This window comes from Oncorhynchus gorbuscha, unplaced genomic scaffold, assembly GCF_021184085.1.
Source record: "Oncorhynchus gorbuscha isolate QuinsamMale2020 ecotype Even-year unplaced genomic scaffold, OgorEven_v1.0 Un_scaffold_58:::fragment_4:::debris, whole genome shotgun sequence".
In the NCBI taxonomy this organism is placed as follows: domain Eukaryota; kingdom Metazoa; phylum Chordata; class Actinopteri; order Salmoniformes; family Salmonidae; genus Oncorhynchus; species Oncorhynchus gorbuscha.
In genome coordinates this window covers 29,793-49,620 of record NW_025745415.1, presented here as the reverse complement: position 1 = coordinate 49,620, position 19,828 = coordinate 29,793, and the positions used below count along the sequence as shown (strand labels likewise).

Below are 19,828 nucleotides of genomic sequence, written 5' to 3'. Positions count from 1 at the left end.
AGACGGAGTCTACAACCCACACAAGTGGCTCAGGTAGTGCAGCTCATCCAGGATGGCACATCAATGCGAGCTGTGGCAAGAAGGTTTGCTGTGTCTGTCAGCGTAGTGTCCAGAGCATGTAGTACATCAAGAGACGTGGAGGAGGCCGTAGGAGGGTAACAACCCAGCAGCAGGACCGCTACCTCCGCCTTTGTGCAAGGAGGAGCACTGCCAGAGCCCTTTCAAAATGATCTCCAGCAGGCCACAAATGTGCATGTGTCTGCTCAAACAGTCAGAATCAGACTCCATGAGGGTGGTATGAGGGCCCGATGTCCACAGGTGGGGGTTGTGCTTACAACAGCCCAACACCGTGCAGGACGTTTGGCATTTGCCAGAGAACACCAAGATTGGCAAATTCGCCACTGGCGCCCTGTGCTCTTCACAGATGAAAGGAAGTTCACACTGAGCACATGTGACAGACGTGACAGAGTCTGGAGACGCCATGGAGAACGTTCTGCTGCCTGCAACATCCTCCAGCATGACCAGTTTGGCGGTGGGTCAGTCATGGTGTGGGGTGGCATTTCTTTGGGGGGGCCGCACAGCCCTCCATGTGCTCGCCAGAGGTAGCCTGACTGCCATTAGGTACCGAGATGAGATCCTCAGACCCCTTGTGAGACCATATGCTGGTGCGGTTGTCCCTGGGTTCCTCCTAATGCAAGACAATGCTAGACCTCATGTGGCTGGAGTGTGTCAGCAGTTCCTGCAAGAGGAAGGCATTGATGCTATGGACTGGCCCGCCCGTTCCCCAGACCTGAATCCAATTGAGCACATCTGGGACATCATGTCTCGCTCCATCCACCAACGCCACGTTGCACCACAGACTGTCCAGGAGTTGGCAGATGATTTAGTCCAGATCTGGGAGATCCCTCAGGAGACCATCCGCCACCTCATCAGGAGCATGCCCAGGCGTTGTAGGGAGGTCATACAGGCACGTGGAGGCCACGCACACTACTGAGCCTCTTTTTGACTTGTTTTAAGGACATTACATCAAAGTTAGATCAGCCTGTAGTGTGGTGTTCCGCCTGTAGTGACTCCAAATCCAGACCTCCATGGGTTGATACATTTGATTTCCATTGATAATTTGTGTGATTTTGTTGTAAGCACATTCAACTATGTAAAGAAAAATTATTTCATAAGAATATTTCATTCATTCAGATCTAGGATGTGTTATTTTTGTGTTCCCTTTAATTTTTTGAGCAGTGTATGAACTTTATCGAACAAAACATACATGTATTGTATAACATGAAGTCCTATGAAAGTCATCTGATGAAGATCATCAAAGTTTAGTAATGCACAGCAGACATTTTGTTCCAGAACTCTCGCCACACATCAGATGGAGAGGTGAGGAGTAATATATAAAATTAGGGGGATGATTAGGGGGCCAGGTTGAGAATTTTGCCATGACACCAGGGTTACCACACCGCCTCTTACAATAAATGCCATGAGATTTTTTAATGATCACAGAGAGTCAGGACACCGGTTTAACGTCCCAAAATGTCCCCTTCACTGTCTTGAGAGCTACACTGAACAAAAATATAAATGCAACAAGAGTTGGTCCCATGTTTCATGAGCTGACATAAAAGATCTCAGACATTTTCTAGACACACAAATATTTTTTCTCTCAATTTTTTTTAACAAATGTGTTTACATCCCTGTTAGTGAGCATTTCTCATTTGCCAACATAATCCATCCAGTTGACAGTTGTGGCATATCAAGAAGATGATTAAACGGCAAGATCATTACACAGATGCACCTTGTGCTGGGGGACAATAAAAGGCCCCTCTAAAATGTGCAGTTTTGTCACACAACGCCACAAGTGTCTCAAGTTGAGGGCACGTGAATTGGCATTCTGACTGCAGGAATGTCCGCTAGAGCTGTTGCCAGAGAATGTCATGTTAATTTCTCTACCATAAGCCACCTCCAACGTTGTTTTAAAGTATTTGGCAGTACGACCAACCGGCCTCACAACCGCAGACCACATGTATGGCATTGTGTGGGCGAGCAATTTGCTGATGTCAATGTTGTGAAGAGAGTTCCCCATGGTGGCAGTGGGGTTCTGGTATGGGCAGGCATAAGCTACAGACAACGAACACAATTGCATTTTATCGATGCCAATTTGAATGCACAGCGATGCTGTGACGAGATCTTGAGTCCCATTGATGTGCCATTGTCCTGCCTTTTTTTAAGGTAGGAAATATAAGATCCATAGATTAGGGCCTAATTGATTCATTTCAATTGACTGATTTCCTTATATGAACTGTAACTCAGTAAAATCTTTGAAATTGTTGCATGTTGCGGTTTATAGTTTTTGTTCAGTATACTTAGTAGACCGAAGAAAAGTGACCCCTACTGGTCCTCCAACATCCCTTCCAGCAGCATCTGGGCTCCCATCCAGGGACCGGCAAGGACCAACCCTGGTTAGCTTCAGAGGCAAGCCTGCAGTGGGATGCAGCGAGGTATGCTGCTGGTTATTAGATTTTAATTTAACATTGTGCTTCAACCAATGCATACTATAGTCGCGCCAATAAAACCAACACTTCTGGTCTATCACGGTTATATAAATACATGAATTTGTAACCTGAGAACATCAATAAGGATTCAACCCTGTCAGTAAATATGGTAATGTGTTGTTGGCTCAAATCTGTTTTACAGCCAACACTGCATCCTGCCACAAACTTTCTCTAGTCTGACTTTTCACGTTTCAGTTGCAGCTAAGTAGTTGAAAGTGACACTTCAACTAGTGTGCTGAATTGAGGAAGCTAGAGAAAACCCCAGAAGTGTACCAGTGTGGACTATATTTATGAAAAATGGAAAGAGAGCAGAAATTGTGGCCTCCAAATGTGTGGTAACACAAGTCACTTCTCTGTTCTTCCCGGTTGTCCTTGTTCTTTCAAGCGCAGGCTGATCCTGTGAGGAGGGTGACGTTGCCAGTTGTCTTTTTTACAGTCACTCTGCACCTGTTGGATTGGTATCATCTTCACTAATATCATATTCACGTACAAGTATCGGTTCCTCTGATTTCTCCTTGCATTGTGGGATCTGTTAACCTACGCGACTGCAACGACGCCACATATTTATCCACCAACCAGCCTCTCTCCATAGACACAAGGACCTGCCCTCCTCTGAATTGCCCTCGACATTCGCACCTCACCGTTTCAACGGTCCTTCAACCACACAATAGATATGATGGGTCCATTCTCCCTTATCACCAAAGGCTGAAATGACCCGTCCTAAATTACCCATGGCTGCTGATGATAGCTGCAGGCCTGACTGACCTCATCAACGCTTTTCATCAAGACTCTCATAGACTGACCTACTAGACTGGCTTTACCTCAGGATACGCAGTATAGGGTGGGATACACCACCGCATAAAGGGGACACACACAGTGACTCACACGTAGAGACACATACCAGCACGCATACACACACGGATGTGGACACACTGATTTATGCGTACACACACACACACACACACTCAGAGACACCTGCCCTACCACAACACACACACACATATGCGCACACACACCCTCCTTGCACCATCAATGACATCCATCATGGTATTGAAAATCCCATGATGAGCCAATGCAAATGTCAGCAGTAAATCCCCAGGGCTGATGTGATATGCCCATGCCTCCCACACATACTGCCATTGATTGGTCTAGAATAGATTCTCCCCAGCATTCCGGGAAAAGGCTCATGATTAATGTCATCAGTGGTAATAGCCATGGGCCTCCACTGTAAAGGAACCAGAGGAAGGATGCATTCCTTAATTCAGACTAATGAGTATTCTATATGTACCAGACCCCGCTCACCCCACTCCAGACCCTGCCAAGTGACCCTTTCCCCAATCTGAATAGGTATTTTAAGAAATGCACACATTACCTTGAATTGCAACAGGCTGCATCAACCCTAATCCATTTCGGAAGATGTAAAGGTATCTGACCCTGTATCAGTGGTTGGCGTTGGGAGAAATATATCACCGCCTTCTACCCAGCACCCACTGGGGTTCAAGTCCAGGAAGTGGTGCAGAGGAGGGGCTGTTGTTGCATGACATATATAGACCTCTATATAGGCACCTTCTGAAAGCTAGTTTCTATTTTGAGTGTCGAGTGCGAGGATCAGGAAGGGCCACACATCCTGCCCGGGGCTGCAGTATCTCTGGGACAGGCATGGTAGAGAGGGAGGTTAGGTTACTGCTGCTAACAGAGATTAGTGATGAGAATCGCCAGAGGGAGGGAGAGAGTGAGTGAGAGACAGGGAGCAAAGGGATGGAAAGAGAAATGGAGGGAAAACGGGAGGGAAAGTGTGTAGGAAAGAAAGACATGGAAAATAGAGTGGGAGATGGAGAGATGATGAGAAAAGGGAGTAGACAGAGATCGATTCCAAAAACTAGTGACAACAATCCCTAAAGTTTGTGTGGGGGAAAGCAACACACTCCCTGTCTTACTTATGAATACATAAATAAAAGAGGGAAGTTTCTTCAGAGCAACTATGTTTCTTGATTGTGAAATGCACTGTAGACAGAACACAGCTGCAGAAAACGGACCTGGAATCAAATACCATTTGAAATCTTTCAAATACATAGGAACATTTTGCCAGGCAAGCTCAATCATGCACAGACAACGTATTTTAAATAGTATTTGAACACAGGTCTTCTATATAATCATGTATATTATGGCAGGCATTGTGGTATGAAAGCCTGTATGTTTTCATTTCTTTATACAGATTCTTCCTGTTCAACTTCTGTCCTCTACCAGATGTGACAACTACATGAGTAACATAACAAATGCCGGAAGTCTGTGGGTGTGTGTTTTTACTATCCATGTGGAGACCAGAAGTCCTCACAAAGGATAGTAAAACAAGGAACATTTTCGCTGGTCCCCACAAGGAAAAAGGCTGTTTTAGGTTACAATTAGGGGTTCAATTTGGGTTTAGGGTTAGAGGTTAGGGAAAGAATGATTTTGAATGGGAATCAATTGTTTCGTCCCCACAAGGATTGTAAAACAAACATGTGTGTGTGTGTTTGTGCTTTGAATAAGTTGTTACATGAATAAGGATGACATGAACAATGAGTTTAGCTGATATTGATATCTCCTCTTCATACTCCTCATTGAAATCACCAAGTAAAGACACAGTATGTTTAACACATTCTCTCACTTAGCGTTATCTCCTCACACACACACTATAATGTTTACATATTTTGCATTACTCATCTCATATGTATATACTGTATTCTATTCCATTGTACCCCATTTTAGTCTGTACCGCTCCCACATTGCTTGTCCAAATATTTATATATTCTTAATTCCATGCTTTTAGATGTGTGTGTATTGTTGTGAAATTGTTAGATATTACTTGTTAGATACTACTGCACTGTCAGAGCTAGAAACACAAGCATTTCGCTTCACCTGCAATAACATGTGTATGTGACCAATAAAATTTGATTTGATATTCCTATTTCTATGCTGAAAGATGTGTGAGATGAGAACACACACACCCAGAGCAAGACGAGAGTGACAGATCAACTGAGAAATGACTCGCCGCGGCCTGGATACGGTAACTACCCACAAGGCACTATGCCAAGACACTTTTGTTTTTCTCTAATTTCTCTCTCTCCCTCTTCATCGTTCCTCTCTTCCGTTTCTCTAACTCCCCGCAGTGCTGAATTGAGAGTTTCAAAATTTGCTTCCTGTTGTTGATGGGTTGTCGTGGTCCCTGAGGCAGGCTAACCGTCTCTCAGCCAGCTATCATTAAACTCCCCACAATGCAAATATGGGCCTCTTTCTTACCCCGCGGGCAGAGGATGAACACCGCCAGGTTCACTATAGCCAATATGATACATGCATTATAGACCGAGATATGCTTTGACTATCCCAGGAGGACATCCTCAAAATATCCTCACTCAAAACAGCAGTACTTTTGGGACTACTCAGTTGGTTACATTTTCTCCCCCGGGCAAGCTCACTCAAGCACAGGTAAAGTTATTTGTAAGAAGACAATTACTATTTGAGCGCAGGTCTGCTATGAATTGACATTCTCAAGTAACAACGAGTAATGTCTAGTATTAAAGTCACAGATACCTCCCTTTTCTTTATTCTCGTTTAAAAGCCAACCCCACATACTGCATTTTCTCTAGATGGCGCCGGAGAAGAAGGCAGGCGTTTTACGTGCACCCAGCCGATTGTTTTTTGTTTGTTCATTTGCGTTGTTTGGAACTTATTATGAACTTATTTTGTATATAATGTTGCCACTACTGTCTCTCAGGACTGCGATTACTCACCACGAACTAGCAGAATCCATGAATCTGATGAGCCCGACGCAAAAGATATACTGCTTCCTCAGGAATAGGTCCCGATCCCCGTGATCTGTGTGAAGAGGAGGTCGGAGAAAGAGGGGCCGAAGGTCAGGGTGCCTTCTGAGAATTTGTAGGCGATCGAATGAACTCCCACTTCCTTCCATTGTGCAATCTTTGGAGAATATAATCGATGAGTTACGCAGAAGATTAAACTACCAACGGGACAGTAAAAACTGTAGCATCGTATGCTTCACGGAGTCGTGGCTGAACAACGACAATATCAACATACAGCTGGCTGGTTATATGATGTACCGGCAGGATAGAACATCGGCGTCTGGTAAGACAAGGGGTGGCGGTCTATGTATTTTTTAAACAACAACTGGTGCACGAAATCTAAGGAAGTCACGAGCTATTGCTCGCCTGAGGTAGAGATTCTCATGATAAGCTGTAGACCACACTACCTACTGAGAGAGTTCGCATCTGTATTCTTTGTAGCTGTTTACATACCACCACAGTCAGAGGCTGGCACTAAGCCAGCATTGAATGAGCTGTAATCCGCCATAAGCAAACAAGAAATCGCTCAACAAAAAGACGGCGCTCCTAGTAGCCGGGGACTTTAATGCTGGGAAACTTAAATCCATTTTACCAAATTTCTATCAGCATGTTAAATGTGCAACCAGAGGGGAAAAGGATCTCTGGACCACCAATACTCCACACACAGGGACGCATGCAAAGCTCTCCCTTGCCCTTAATTTGGAAAATCTGACCATAATTCTATCCTCCTGATTCCTGCTTACAAGCACAAATTAAAGCAGGCAGCATCAGTGACTAGATCAATAAAAAAAGTGGTCAGAAGAAGCAGAGGCTAAGCTACAGGACTGTTTTGCTAGCACAGACTGGAATATGTTCCAAGATTCATCCGATGGCATTGAAGAGTACACCACATCAGTCATTGGCTTTATCAATAAGTGCAACGATGACGTCGTCCCCACAGTGACCATACGTACATACTAGAGGTCGACAGATTAATCATAACAATCGGTAATCGGCCTTTTTGGACGCTGATTACACTGCAATCCATGAGGAGACTGGCTGGCCAACTACAACATCAAAAGGACCTTGTGGCTGCAGAGCCACGGTAAGTTGCTAGCTAGCATTAAACTTTTAAAAAACTCAATCTTCACATAATCACTAGTTAAGTACACATGGTACACACATGATATTACTAAGTTAACTAGCTTGTCCTGCGTTGCATATAATCAATGCGGTGCCTGTTAATTTACCAGCGATTCACAGCCTACTTCACCTTCGCCAAACGGGTGATGATTTAACAAATTATTGCGAAAAAAAAGAAACCATTGCACAAATGTACCTAACCATAAACATCAATGCCTTTCTTAAAATCAATACACAGAGTGTATTTTTTTAAACCTGCATATTCAGTTAAAATAAATGCATGTTCGCAGGTAATATTAACTAGAGAAATTATGTCACTTCTTTTGCGTTCAGTGCAAGCAGAGTCAGGGTATATGCAGCAGTTTGGGCCGCCATTGCGAACTGTGTAAAGACCATTTCTTCCTAACAAAGACCGTAATTAATTTTCCAGAATTTTACATAATTATGACATAACATTGAAGGTTGTGCAATGTAACAGCAATATAACAGAATATTTACAACGTTTCTGTATTTCACTGAAAGAATAAACATTTTGTTATCGAAATGATAGTTTCCGAATTTGACCATATTGATGACCAAAAGGCTCGTGTTTCTGTGTGTTCATTATAATTAAGTCTTTGATTTGATAGAGCAGTCTGACTGAGTGGTGGTAGGCATCATTAGAATTGTAAGCATTAATTCAAACAGCACTTTACTGCGTTTGCCTGCAGCTATTAGCAAATGCTTGACACACAGGTCTGTTTATGAATTCAAGCCTATCAACTCCCAAGATTAAGCTGGCAATACTAAAGTGCCTATAAGAACATCCAATAGTCAAAGGTATATGAAATACAAATGGTATTGAAAGAAATAGTCCTATAAATACTACATTCACTACAAACTAAAACCTCTTACCTTGGAATATTGAAGTCTCGTGTTAAAAGGAACCACCAACTTTCATATGTTCTCATGTTCTGAGCAAGGAACTTAAAGGTCCGCTTTTTTACATGGCACATAATTTACATGGCACACATTTTCACATGGCACATGCATGGCACATATTGCATATTGGCACATATTACTTTCTTCTCCAACACTTTATTTTTGCATTATTTAAACCAAATTGAAAATGTTTCATTATTTATTTGAGGCTAAATTGAATTTATTGATGTATTATATTAAGTTAAAATAAGTGTTCATTCAGTATTGTTGTAACTGTCATTATTACAAATAAATAAAAATCGGCCGATTAATCGGTATCGGCTTTTTTTTTGTCCTCCAATAATTGGTATCAGCATTGAAAAATCAGAATCGGTCGACTTCTAGTAAACTGCCTAAATGACTACCAAACCGTAGCACTCACGTCTGTAACCATGAAGTGCTTTGAAAGGCTGGTAATGGCTCACATAAAACACCATTATCCCAGAAACCCTAGACCCACCCTAATTTGCATACCGCCCCAACAGATCCACAGATGATGCAATCTCGATTGCACTCCACACTGCCCATACCCACCTGGACAAAAGGAACACCTATGTGAGAATGCTATTCATTGACTACAGCTCAGCGTTCAACAGCATAGTGCCCTCAAAGCTCATCACTAAGCTAAGGATCCTGGGACTAAACACCTCCCTCTGCAACTGCATCCTGGACTTCCTGACAGGCCGGTAAGTGTGGTAAGGGTAGGTGGTAACAACACATCCAACATGCTGATCCTCAACACAGGGGCACCTTAGGGGTGCTGCTCAGTCCCCTCCTGTACTCACTGTTCACTCATGACTGACAGGCTAGGCACGACTCCAACACAATCATTACATTTGCTGATGACAACAGTGGTAGGCCTGATCAACTACGGTCTTGAAGGAGGAGGTCAGAGCCCTGGCCGTGTGGTGCCAGGACAACAACCTCTCTCTCAACGTAATCAAGACAAAGGAGATGATTGTGAACTACAGGAAAAAGAAGACCGAGCACGCCCCCATTCTCATCGACGGGGCTGCAGTGGAGCAGGTTGAGAGTTTCTTGGTGTCCACATCACCAACAAACTAACATGGTCCAAGCACACCAAGACAGTAATTAAGAGGGCAAAACAAAACCTATTCCCCCTCAGGAGACTGAAAAGATTTGGCATGGGTCCTGAGATCCTCAAAAGGTTCTACAGCTGCACCATCGAGAGCATGGTTGTATCACTGCCTGGTATGACAACTGCTCAGGCTCCGACCGCAAGGCATTACAGAGGGTAGTGCGTACGGCCCAGTACATCACTGGGGCCAAGATTCCTGCCATCCAGGACCTCTATACAAGGCAGTGTCAGAAGAAGGCCCTAAAAATTGTAAAAGACTCCAGCCATTCTAGTCATAGACTTCTCTCTGCTACCACACGGCAAGTGGTCCAGGACCACCAAGTCTAGCCATAAGACTCCTGAACCTCTTGTCAAAGGCTACCCAGACTATTTGCAGTGCCCCCCATCGCCCCCACTTTAAACCACTGCTCCTCTCTGTTATCTATGCATAGTCATTTTAATAACTCTACCTACATGTACATACTACCTAAACTAACCGGTGCCCCCGCACATTGACTGTATCAGTACCCCCCTGTATATAGTCTCGCTATTGTTATTTTACTGCTGCTCTTTAATTACTTGTTACTTTTATCTCTTATTCTTATCCGTATTTTTTAACTGCATTGTTGGTTAGGGGCTTTTAACTAAGTATTTCACTGTATTACACCTGTTGTATTCGGCGCATGTGACTAATAACATTTTATTTGATTCACAGTAAGTAATAACGGTTTCATATCAACCAAGCAGCCAATGAATTATGTAAAGAGTGAATGAATTACCCATAGAGATAGATAGAGGACTCAATAATGTCCATGCTCATCAATCTCCATGTTATATCCATCTAGAGTCCTCAATCTATCTCTATGACACATCCCCCAAAACCGAGAGGAAAACCACCACTTACCGTGATAGTACTAGGGCCAAAGATGGTGGATAAATGAAGATAGTTCACTCCGGCTGTTTACCATTGAAAATAATGTCAGTTCCGTTCTACTTAATGGGGTGGGTCTCCCATAGACACCAATGCAATAGCAGCTGGGTCTGGTCTACTTAGTTCATTGACTTTCATTGAACCAAAAAAAAAACTCAGAGTAGGGCGTCTTGCTTGCTCTTCCATCTCTGCTATGGATGTGTGTAAGATGGGGACTTGGGGCATGATAGGAATGAAGATATCTTGTAGAGTTAAGTCTACATTTGTATCTAGCTATTAGATCAACTCTGAGCAATAAAAGGGTCTGTGTATTTTTGTGGACACAGACATAAACTGAGGTCACAACAGGAATAATGAAATGTACGAACACACGCTCTATTGCAGGAGTATGGTAAATTCATTTAAACAAGTGAAATGTATACTCTCACACCTGTTACAGATACTGGATGTAGACAGTGCACTCTAGTCAGAATAAGCATCAATACTCTGCTTTTACTACTTACTCAACAGGGCAGATACTCCTGTGTGGTCACCCATTGTCGTTCCATTTGTTCTCCCAGCCACTTCATTGACTATGAATCACCTGGCTGCTTTAATTATGGACAGCCTGACCTTTAGCTGTTACGAGTGTCTCTCTCTCCCAGGCGTTCCATCTTTGCCCTTTAAGGTGAAAGGAGCACTGACAGGATGAAATTGTCCAGGTCCTCTCAGGAATGTGTGTGGGGGGGGGAGACAGAAACAGGAAGGGAAAGAAAGAAAGAAAAAGCGAAAGAGCGTGGAAGAGAGAGAGGGAGAGGAGGGAGAGAGTAGGAGAGGAGGCAGTGAAGCGTACCCCAGTGATGCGACTGCATGCCTCTGGTTAGCTGCTTCCCTGTAATTACTTTCTTTGTTGGTTGATTTTGCTCTCCTGAGATTGATTTTGCTTCCTCTGTCTTTCTACTGATCAGCTTCTGTACTTCCTTCCTCCATCCTTCTCTTTCTCACTCTCCCCCAGTCCTAAAATCCCTCTCTTTCCTTCTCTACCACCCCCCCCCCCCCCCACCCCCACCACCACCACTTTCCTTCTCCCTCGCCCCTCTCTATCCCCCCCTCTAACCAGATCTCAGTCCTTTGGCATAAATTAGCCCTTTACAAAGAATCCAATTAAGGCCAGTTTGCCTAACAAGGCACTGGGGCATGGCGGCTTGACGCAAGTCAGAGGTCGCTGGCTGCTCTAGGAGCCTCTGGAGACAAGCAAAATGTTAAGCGTGTATACAGAAGGCTTTGGGGGAGGCAATGTGCCTGCAGAAACAGGAGAGAGGAGGTGAGTTACTGTGAATACGGGGAGAGATCTATTTTCTAACTGCACATCACACCCACCCTTGCTGAATTCCTTTTGTTCCTGCTGCTGAGGTGTGGACAACCAATCAAATGACTTGTTGTAGGTTCTATCACGCCACATGTAATGGAGGTGCTTTTATGGATTTATTGAACCCTTATTTTATTTGTTCAGGTAAATTGACTGAGAAGACATTCTCATTTACAGCAACGACCTGGGGAATAGTTACATGGTAGCCAATTAGTGAAGGAGTCAATGAGTTACCTTGCCTGAGATCTGAAGCATTGCGTTAACTCCTGAGCCTAATGCTCTTTCACCAATTGTCTGATTGGATTTTTCAAAGGGATTTTGCATTGAAAGTGTTGCATACTATGTGTGGTTGCTAAAGGGAGCAAGGACAGTGGATGGATAAAAACATATTTTACATGGCGCAATTCTCTCAATCAGAAACTGATTCGCAAAAAGAGCAGAGTAAGCATGTTACCCAATATTAAAATAATTGCAGCAGCTAATCAACAACATACACACTCAGCTCGTCATGCAACTTGAACAGAATCTCACCAGAACAAGCTGATGAGGTTTGACTTTAGAACACCTGTACATATACACTACATGGTATGTGGACACCCCTTCAAATTAGTGGATCCGGCTATTGCAGCCACACACGTTGCTGACAGGTGAATAAAGATTGAGCGCACAGCCATGCAATCTCCATTGACAAACATTGTCAGTAGAATGGCCCGTACTGAAGAGCTCAGTGACTTTCAACGTGGCACCGTCAGAGGATGCCACCTTTCCAACAAGTCAGTTCGTTAAATTTCTGCCCTGCTAGAGCTGCTCCACAAGCTCACAGAACGGGACCGCCGAGGGCAGAAGCACGTAGAGCGTAAAAATCGTCTGTCCTCGGTAGCAACACTCAATACCGAGTTCCAAACTGCCTCTGGAAGCAACGTCAGTACAAAAACTGTTTGTCGGAAGGTTCATGAAATGGGTTTCCATGGCCCAGCAGCCGCACATAAGCCTAAGATCACCATGCGCAATGCCAAGCGTCGGTTGGAGTAGTGTAAAGCTCGCCGCCATTGGACTCTGGAGCAATGGAAATGTGTTCTCTGGAGTGACAAATCTCGCTTCACCATCTGGCAGTCCGAGGGACTAATCTTGGTTTGACGGATGCCAGGAGAATGCTAACTGCCCGATTGCATAGTGCCAAATGTAAAGTTTGGTCTATACATAAATGGTTTGTTGAGATCAGTGGTGTAAAGTACTGAAGTAAAAATACTTTAAAGTACTACTTAAGTAGTTGTTTGGTGTATCTGTACTTTACTATTTATATTTCGGACAACTTTTACTTCACTACGTTCCTAAAGAAAATATTGTACTTTTTACTCCATACATTGTCCCTGACAACCAAAAGTACCCATACATTTTGAATACTTAGCAGGACAGGAAAATTGTCAAATTCATGCACTTATCAAGAGAACACGTGGTCATCCCTACTGCCTCTGGTGAACTCATTAAACACAAATGCATCTTTTGTAAATAATGTCTGAGTGTTGGAGTGTGCCCCTGGCTATCTATACATTTAAAAAACAGTGTGCCCCTTTACCCCTAACAACATGTACATTATACCTCAATGACCTCGACTAACCTGTTCCCCAAGACATTGACTCGGTACCTGTATCCCCTGTATATACTGTTGCCTCGTTATTGTATTGTGTTACTTTAGTTTATTTAGTCAATATTTTCTTAACTTTACTTTTCTTAAAACTGCATTGTTGGTTAAGGGTTAGTAAGTAAGCATTACTCAGTAAGGTCTGCACCTGTTTTAGTCAGTGCATGTGACAAATACATTTTGATTTGATTAATATAAATGTATACTTTTACTTTTGATACTTAAGTATATAAGTATATATATTTCTATTAAGGTATCTATACATTTACTCAAGTATGACAATTGGTTACTTTTTTCACCACTCGTCGAGATCATTGTGGAAGAACTTGACTGGCCTGCAGAGCCCTGACCTCAACCCCATTTGAGATTAATTGGAACGCCGACAGCAAGCCAGGCCTATTCACCCAACATCAGTGGCCAACCTCAATAATGCTCTTTTGGCTAAATGGAAGCAAGTCCCTGCAGCAATTTTCCAACATCTAGTAGATAGCATTCCCAGAAGAGTGGAGGCTGTTATAGCAGCAATGGGGGAATGAACTCCATATTAATGCTCATGACTTTGGAATGAGATGTTCGACAAGCAGGTGTCCACATACATTTAGCCATATAGTGTAGATCTATCATCATCACACTGTATTGCTGTAATGTTCTTTGTCAGAGGCTTTATTGAAAACCCCCAGACAGACAGACTTACAAGTCAAAGCTTTAAAGGCTTTGGTTGTTACAACTCTAATAGTTCGCCGAATTTCAGTTAATGTGACAAAACAAGCAAATATAGTGTAGATAATCATTGTACCATCTAACCGCTGTGAAATATCTTTTCCATAACCAAAAGTATTGTATTTTCAGCATTTTGAAGCTGGTGTACAAAACCAAAAGTAAAAGAAGCCAACATGAAACTTAAGCATAGAAAACAGGAAGCATAGAAATTGTGCACATAGAACAGATCTACCGCTTCTTAGACTTGCTTTCAATGAGAATGACAGATCTATAAATCACATTTTTATGTGGATTTGGACGGGTTGCCCAAAAAGTTACTTATTGCAGCTTTAAGTCTGACAGAAAACATCCTAGTGGGTCAAATCAGTGAGGCTGCAGAACAAAAAAAGATCCAGAACACCAGGCCCTGTCCTAATCCCCGCTGCTCCGTGGGCGGTTGGAGGAAAGCGCCTGACAGAGCCGGTGGAGTCAGGCCGCCCACGCCCCTGTCTGAGCTCCCACACACAGAGTAATGCAGGGTTTTCTCCAACAGTGAATTCAGGAGAAGTTCCACCCCCATTCATTTTCAACAAGGGCACACAGAGAAAATGTGCAGAGGATTGTGGGAAGGTGAGCGGCGAGGACCCTACTAGCGGAGCGGTAGAAAAGGTTGAACTTTATGCATATTTCAAGCGCAGCGTTGGAGACGCGGAAGAGTTAAGCGTTGGAGCGAAGCCTTGTCAAGATGGGGCGTCGCTCTGCCACACATAGCATGGTGCACAGACTGGAATGTAAACCAATGCTCATAGCTGATTCATATCACTGTGTATAGGGATTTATATGCTGTAATCAGTGGTAGGTAGCAGCACTCAAAACCACTTATGAATAACTGACCTAATAGTTATTGCACATGTGCTGTGTAGCTATTATTGCCCTTATACCCTGTACCCTGGGTCGAGACCCCGCCCTGTACAACTGCATCCTGGACTTTGACGGGCAGCCCCCAAGTGGTGAAGGTAGGAAACAACATCTCCACTCTGCTGATCTCAATGCTGGGGCCCCACAAGGGTGTGTTCTCAGCACCCTCCTGTGCTCCCTGTTCACCCATGACTGCGTGGCCATGCACTCCTCCAACTCAATCATCAAGTTTGCAGACGACACTACAGTAGTTCGGCTTGATTACCAACAACGACGAGACGGCCTACAGGGAGGAGGTGAGGGCCCTCGGAGTGTGGTGTCAGGAAAATAACCTCACACTCAATGTCAACAAAACAAAGGAGATGATCGTGGACTTCAGGAAACAGCAGAGGGAGCATACACCTATCCACATCGATGGCACAGTAGTGGAGAAAGTGGAAAGTTTTAAGTTCATCGGTGTACACATCACGGACAAACTGAATTGGTCCACTCACACAGACAGCGTGGTGAAGGCGGCGCAGCAGCACCAATTCAACCTCAGGAGGCTGAAGAAATTTGGCTTGTCACCAAAAGCACTCAAACTTTTACAGATGCATCCTGTCGGGCTGTATCAACACCTGGTACGGCAACTGCTCCGCCCACAACCGTAAGGCTCTCCAGAAGGTAGTGAGGTCTGCACAACGCAACACCGGGGGCAAACTACATGCCCTCCAGGACACCTACACCCCCCGATGTCACAAGAAGGCCAAAAAGATCCTCAAGGACAACAACTACCCGAGCCACTGCCTGTTCACCCAGCTATCATCCAGAAGGCGAGGTCAGCACAGGGGCATCAAAGCTGGGACCGAGAGACTGAAAAACAGCTTCATTCTCAAGGCCATCAGACTGTTAAACAGCAATCACTAACATTGAGTGGCTGCTGCCAACATACTGACTCAAATCTCTAGCCACTTCAATAATTAAAAATTGGATGTAATAAATGTATCACTAGTCACTTTAAACAATGCCACTTTATATAATGTTTACATACCCTACATTACTTATCTCTAATGTATATACTGTACCCTATACCATCTACTGCATCTTGCCTATGCCGTTCGGCCATCGCTCATCCATATATTTATATGTACATATTCTGATTCATTCCTTTACACTTGTGTGTATAAGGTAGTTGTTGTGAAATTGTTAGATTACTTGTTAGATATTACTGCACGGTCGGAACTAGAAGCACAAGCATTTTGCTACACTTGCATTAACATCTATATGTGACTAATTAAATTTGATTTGGATATGATGTAGGACTATGAGTGATATTAGTGTAGCAAGATATATTACCAGGTCATAACAATGCCTCATTTTACCTCCCTATGCAATCATACACTGATAAAATATAAACGGAACACGTAAAGTGTTGGTCCCGTTGTTCATGAGCTGAAATAAAAGATCCCAGAATTGTTCCATACCGCACAAAAAAACATATTTCTCTCATGGTTTGTGACAGATTTTTTTTTACACCCCTGTTCGTGAGCATTTTATCCTTTGTCAAGATAATCCATCCACCTGACAGCTGTTGCATAGATGCTAATTAAACAGTATGATGATTACACAGGTACACCTTGTGCTGGGGGCCAATAAAAGCCACTGTGAAATGTGCAGTTTTGTTACACAACACAATGCCACAGATGTCCAAGTTGAGGAAGTGTGCATTTGGCATGCTGACTGCAGGAACGTCTACCAGAGCTGCTGCCAGATCAGGTAATGGGGGAAAAACTCATTCTGATTGGCTGGGCCTGGCACCCCAGTGGGTTGGCCTGGCTCCCAAGTGGGTGGGCCACCCATGGATGCGCCACCACCCAGTATGTTAAATCAATAGATTAGGGCCTAATGAATTAATTTCAATTGACTGATTTCCTTATATGAACTCTAACTCAGAAGAATCTTTGAAATTGTTGCATGTTGCGTTTATATTTTTGTTCAGTATAGATGAATAGCCATACAATGAGTTTCTCCGTGTTGAACAATGATGTAATGAGGTCTATAACTGCTATTGTACCTCACTAATTACAACAGGGGGTAGATTAGACAGCCCAGACTAAACAGCTGTGGTAACATTATCTATGGCAGTCCTAACATGATAACCCTGTCTGTCTCATACACAAATATAGCCTATCTATTTCATCCAATAGGCGTGAGAATACTCTCACCCTGGTACTCGGCTACTGTGAAAACCACAAAGGTGCGGTTTGCTAGAGAATGCAATAAGGCGTCACTGCCTACTGCTCACTGATGCTTTGATTGCAATGTGTGTGGTTATGATGTATGAAGCACAGTACATACCCACTGCATGAGTTTACATGATTAACCCTCTCTTGCGCGATTGCCCGTAAATCATATCCAATTATTGCTCAAATAGCATTGCGCAACTTGGGGATCATTGAAAGAGCCATTGGAAAATAAAACACTATTCAAATATAACTTGCGTCACAGCTTGCCAATTTTCAAATAACCATCCACGAGCTCGCCTTATGAGGTATAAAGAGAAAAGTGAGTTAAATGATGCCAAGGGCCGTCCAAACCACGAGAAATCAGTCATGTTGTAAAGGTTATAAAATAACGCGGACCACGCATTACATCACAGGTGTATAACCCTGCACTCTGCTGTAGACTAGAGATAGATGTCTTACCTTCAGAGTTTGGAGAGTCCCATCACACGAAATGTCTGCCCAGTCAATAATGTCAGACTGTGTGCCAGGATACCTTTCATAAACAAATTACCAGACCATGTAGGCTGGCTGTTCCGATGATCTAACTGTTAGGATATAGCCTTTTTGGTAGCCCCTAAACCAAGCGATAAAGCCCATGCATGCACTTGCAAGTCCTTGGAAAAAGACGCAAAAAATGATGCAAAAAATGAAGTCAGAAGTTTCAGAAAGGCGATCCGTTGGAGTTGATGCTACAGGTCCCAAATGCACATGTCTGCCCGTGCAACGAACTACCGCCTGCACTTTGCACCAAGTTCAAATAGATGCCTGTTGCGGTTTAGGCTACCGTCATTTCTGTTGATCGCTAGAGCCGTACTAACTCACGTGTGGTCTGCTATGTGGTTCAGAATGCAATGGTTTAGCTCAATCCACTGTCTCAAAGTCCCGCCTATTGGCGATGCCTCATCATAGCACCCCACCGGCAATAACAAAAAAACTGGATATGTGCATGACTAGCCTTGCAAAATTATTGGAACTTTTTTTTTTATTCCCTGGTTTTCCCGAAATCTCGGATGGAGGTTTTACGGAATTAAACAACAACACTTTATATAATGTTTACATACCCTACATTACTTATCTCATATGCATATACTGTACTATATACCATCTACTGCATCTTGCCTAGGCCGTTCGGCCATCGCTCATCCATATATATTGTTATGTACATATTCTTATTAATTCCTTTACACTTGTGTGTATCAGGTAGTTGTTGTGAAATTGTTAGATTACTTGTTAGATATTACTGCATGGTCGCAACTAGAAGCACAAGCATTTCGCTACACTCGCATTAACTTCTGCTAACCATGTGTATGTGACCAATAAAATTTGATTTGACAATGTACATTTGATTTGATGAACTCGATGATGGTCGTTTAGAACTGAATCACAACCCACAGCATTCAAAGGAGGACTGAGGAGAAAACAACACCATGCATTGCACTGAGGAAAACAGATGCATTATTTCTTTATTTTTGTAATTGTCTAATTGGAAAGTACCATTGTCTATCAATTACAGAATCAAACAAACATTTCAATTTGGCATTGGAAGTTTTATTTAATATAGTCAGTAATACAGGAGTCAATTTGCAAGGAGATCAGATGTCATCAGCAAACCAGAGCCATCTGTGGAAAGAAGTAGAAGATAAGTGCAAACAGAATAAATGTATCATTCAACATCTGTTTCCACCTAAAACAATGACATGAACTCTGTCCCAATTCATCTCTGCTTAACTCCTCACATCCTCTCCACTCGCATCCTTCTCAAAAACCCATTGGAGGAGGTCTGAGGCGAGGAACCGTGGGTCGTCTCCTCCAATGGGCTTTGAGAAGGAGGCGTGATGGTCGGTCCTTGCATCCACAGCTCTATGAATTTGAGAGTGGCTACATTTTTCAGCCCCATCCTTCAGCTTTTCACTGAAGCAGGCGGGGACACCGCTTTTTTATAGTTTCAACTGCTGATTGCCACTTTAAGAAACACACAATGAAGTACAGTGCCTTGCGAAAGTATTCGGCCCCCTTGAACTTTGCGGCCTTTTGCCACATTTCAGGCTTCAAACATAAAGATATAAAACTGTATTTTTTTGTGAAGAATCAACAACAAGTGGGACACAATCATGAAGTGGAACGACATTTATTGGATATTTCAAACTTTTTTTAACAAATCATAAACTGAAAAATTGGGCGTGCAAAATTATTCAGCCCCCTTAAGTTAATACTTTGTAGCGCCACCTTTTGCTGCGATTACAGCTGTAAGTCGCTTGGGGTGTCTCTATCAGTTTTGCACATCGAGAGTGACATTTTTTCCCATTCCTCCTTGCAAAACAGCTTGAGCTCAGTGAGGTTGGATGGAGAGCATTTGTGAACAACAGTTTTCAGTTCTTTCCACAGATTCTAGATTGGATTCAGATCTGGACTTCTAACACCTGGATAGGTTTATTTTTGTTTATTTTTTTATTTTTGTTTATTTTTGTTTATTTTTTT

General features: G+C 43.1%; 1 protein-coding gene across 7 annotated transcripts in view; it reads right to left on the bottom strand.

Annotated features, from left to right (window-relative positions):
- LOC124018850 (RAS guanyl-releasing protein 2-like) overlaps window positions 1–18,218 on the bottom strand; it is a 70,464-nt gene extending 52,246 nt beyond the window's left edge. For 2 of the 7 annotated variants that reach the window (XR_006835687.1, XM_046334144.1), the window contains exon 1: window positions 17,771–18,217. The gene's annotated coding sequence lies outside the window, so the exon portion shown is untranslated. Of the gene's footprint in view, window positions 1–3,921; window positions 4,058–6,319; window positions 6,344–17,770 lie in introns of those variants that run through there. The other 5 variants (XR_006835686.1, XM_046334141.1, XM_046334145.1 and 2 more) reach the window with 4 other exon arrangements.
- Window positions 18,219–19,828: the final 1,610 nt, after the last annotated feature.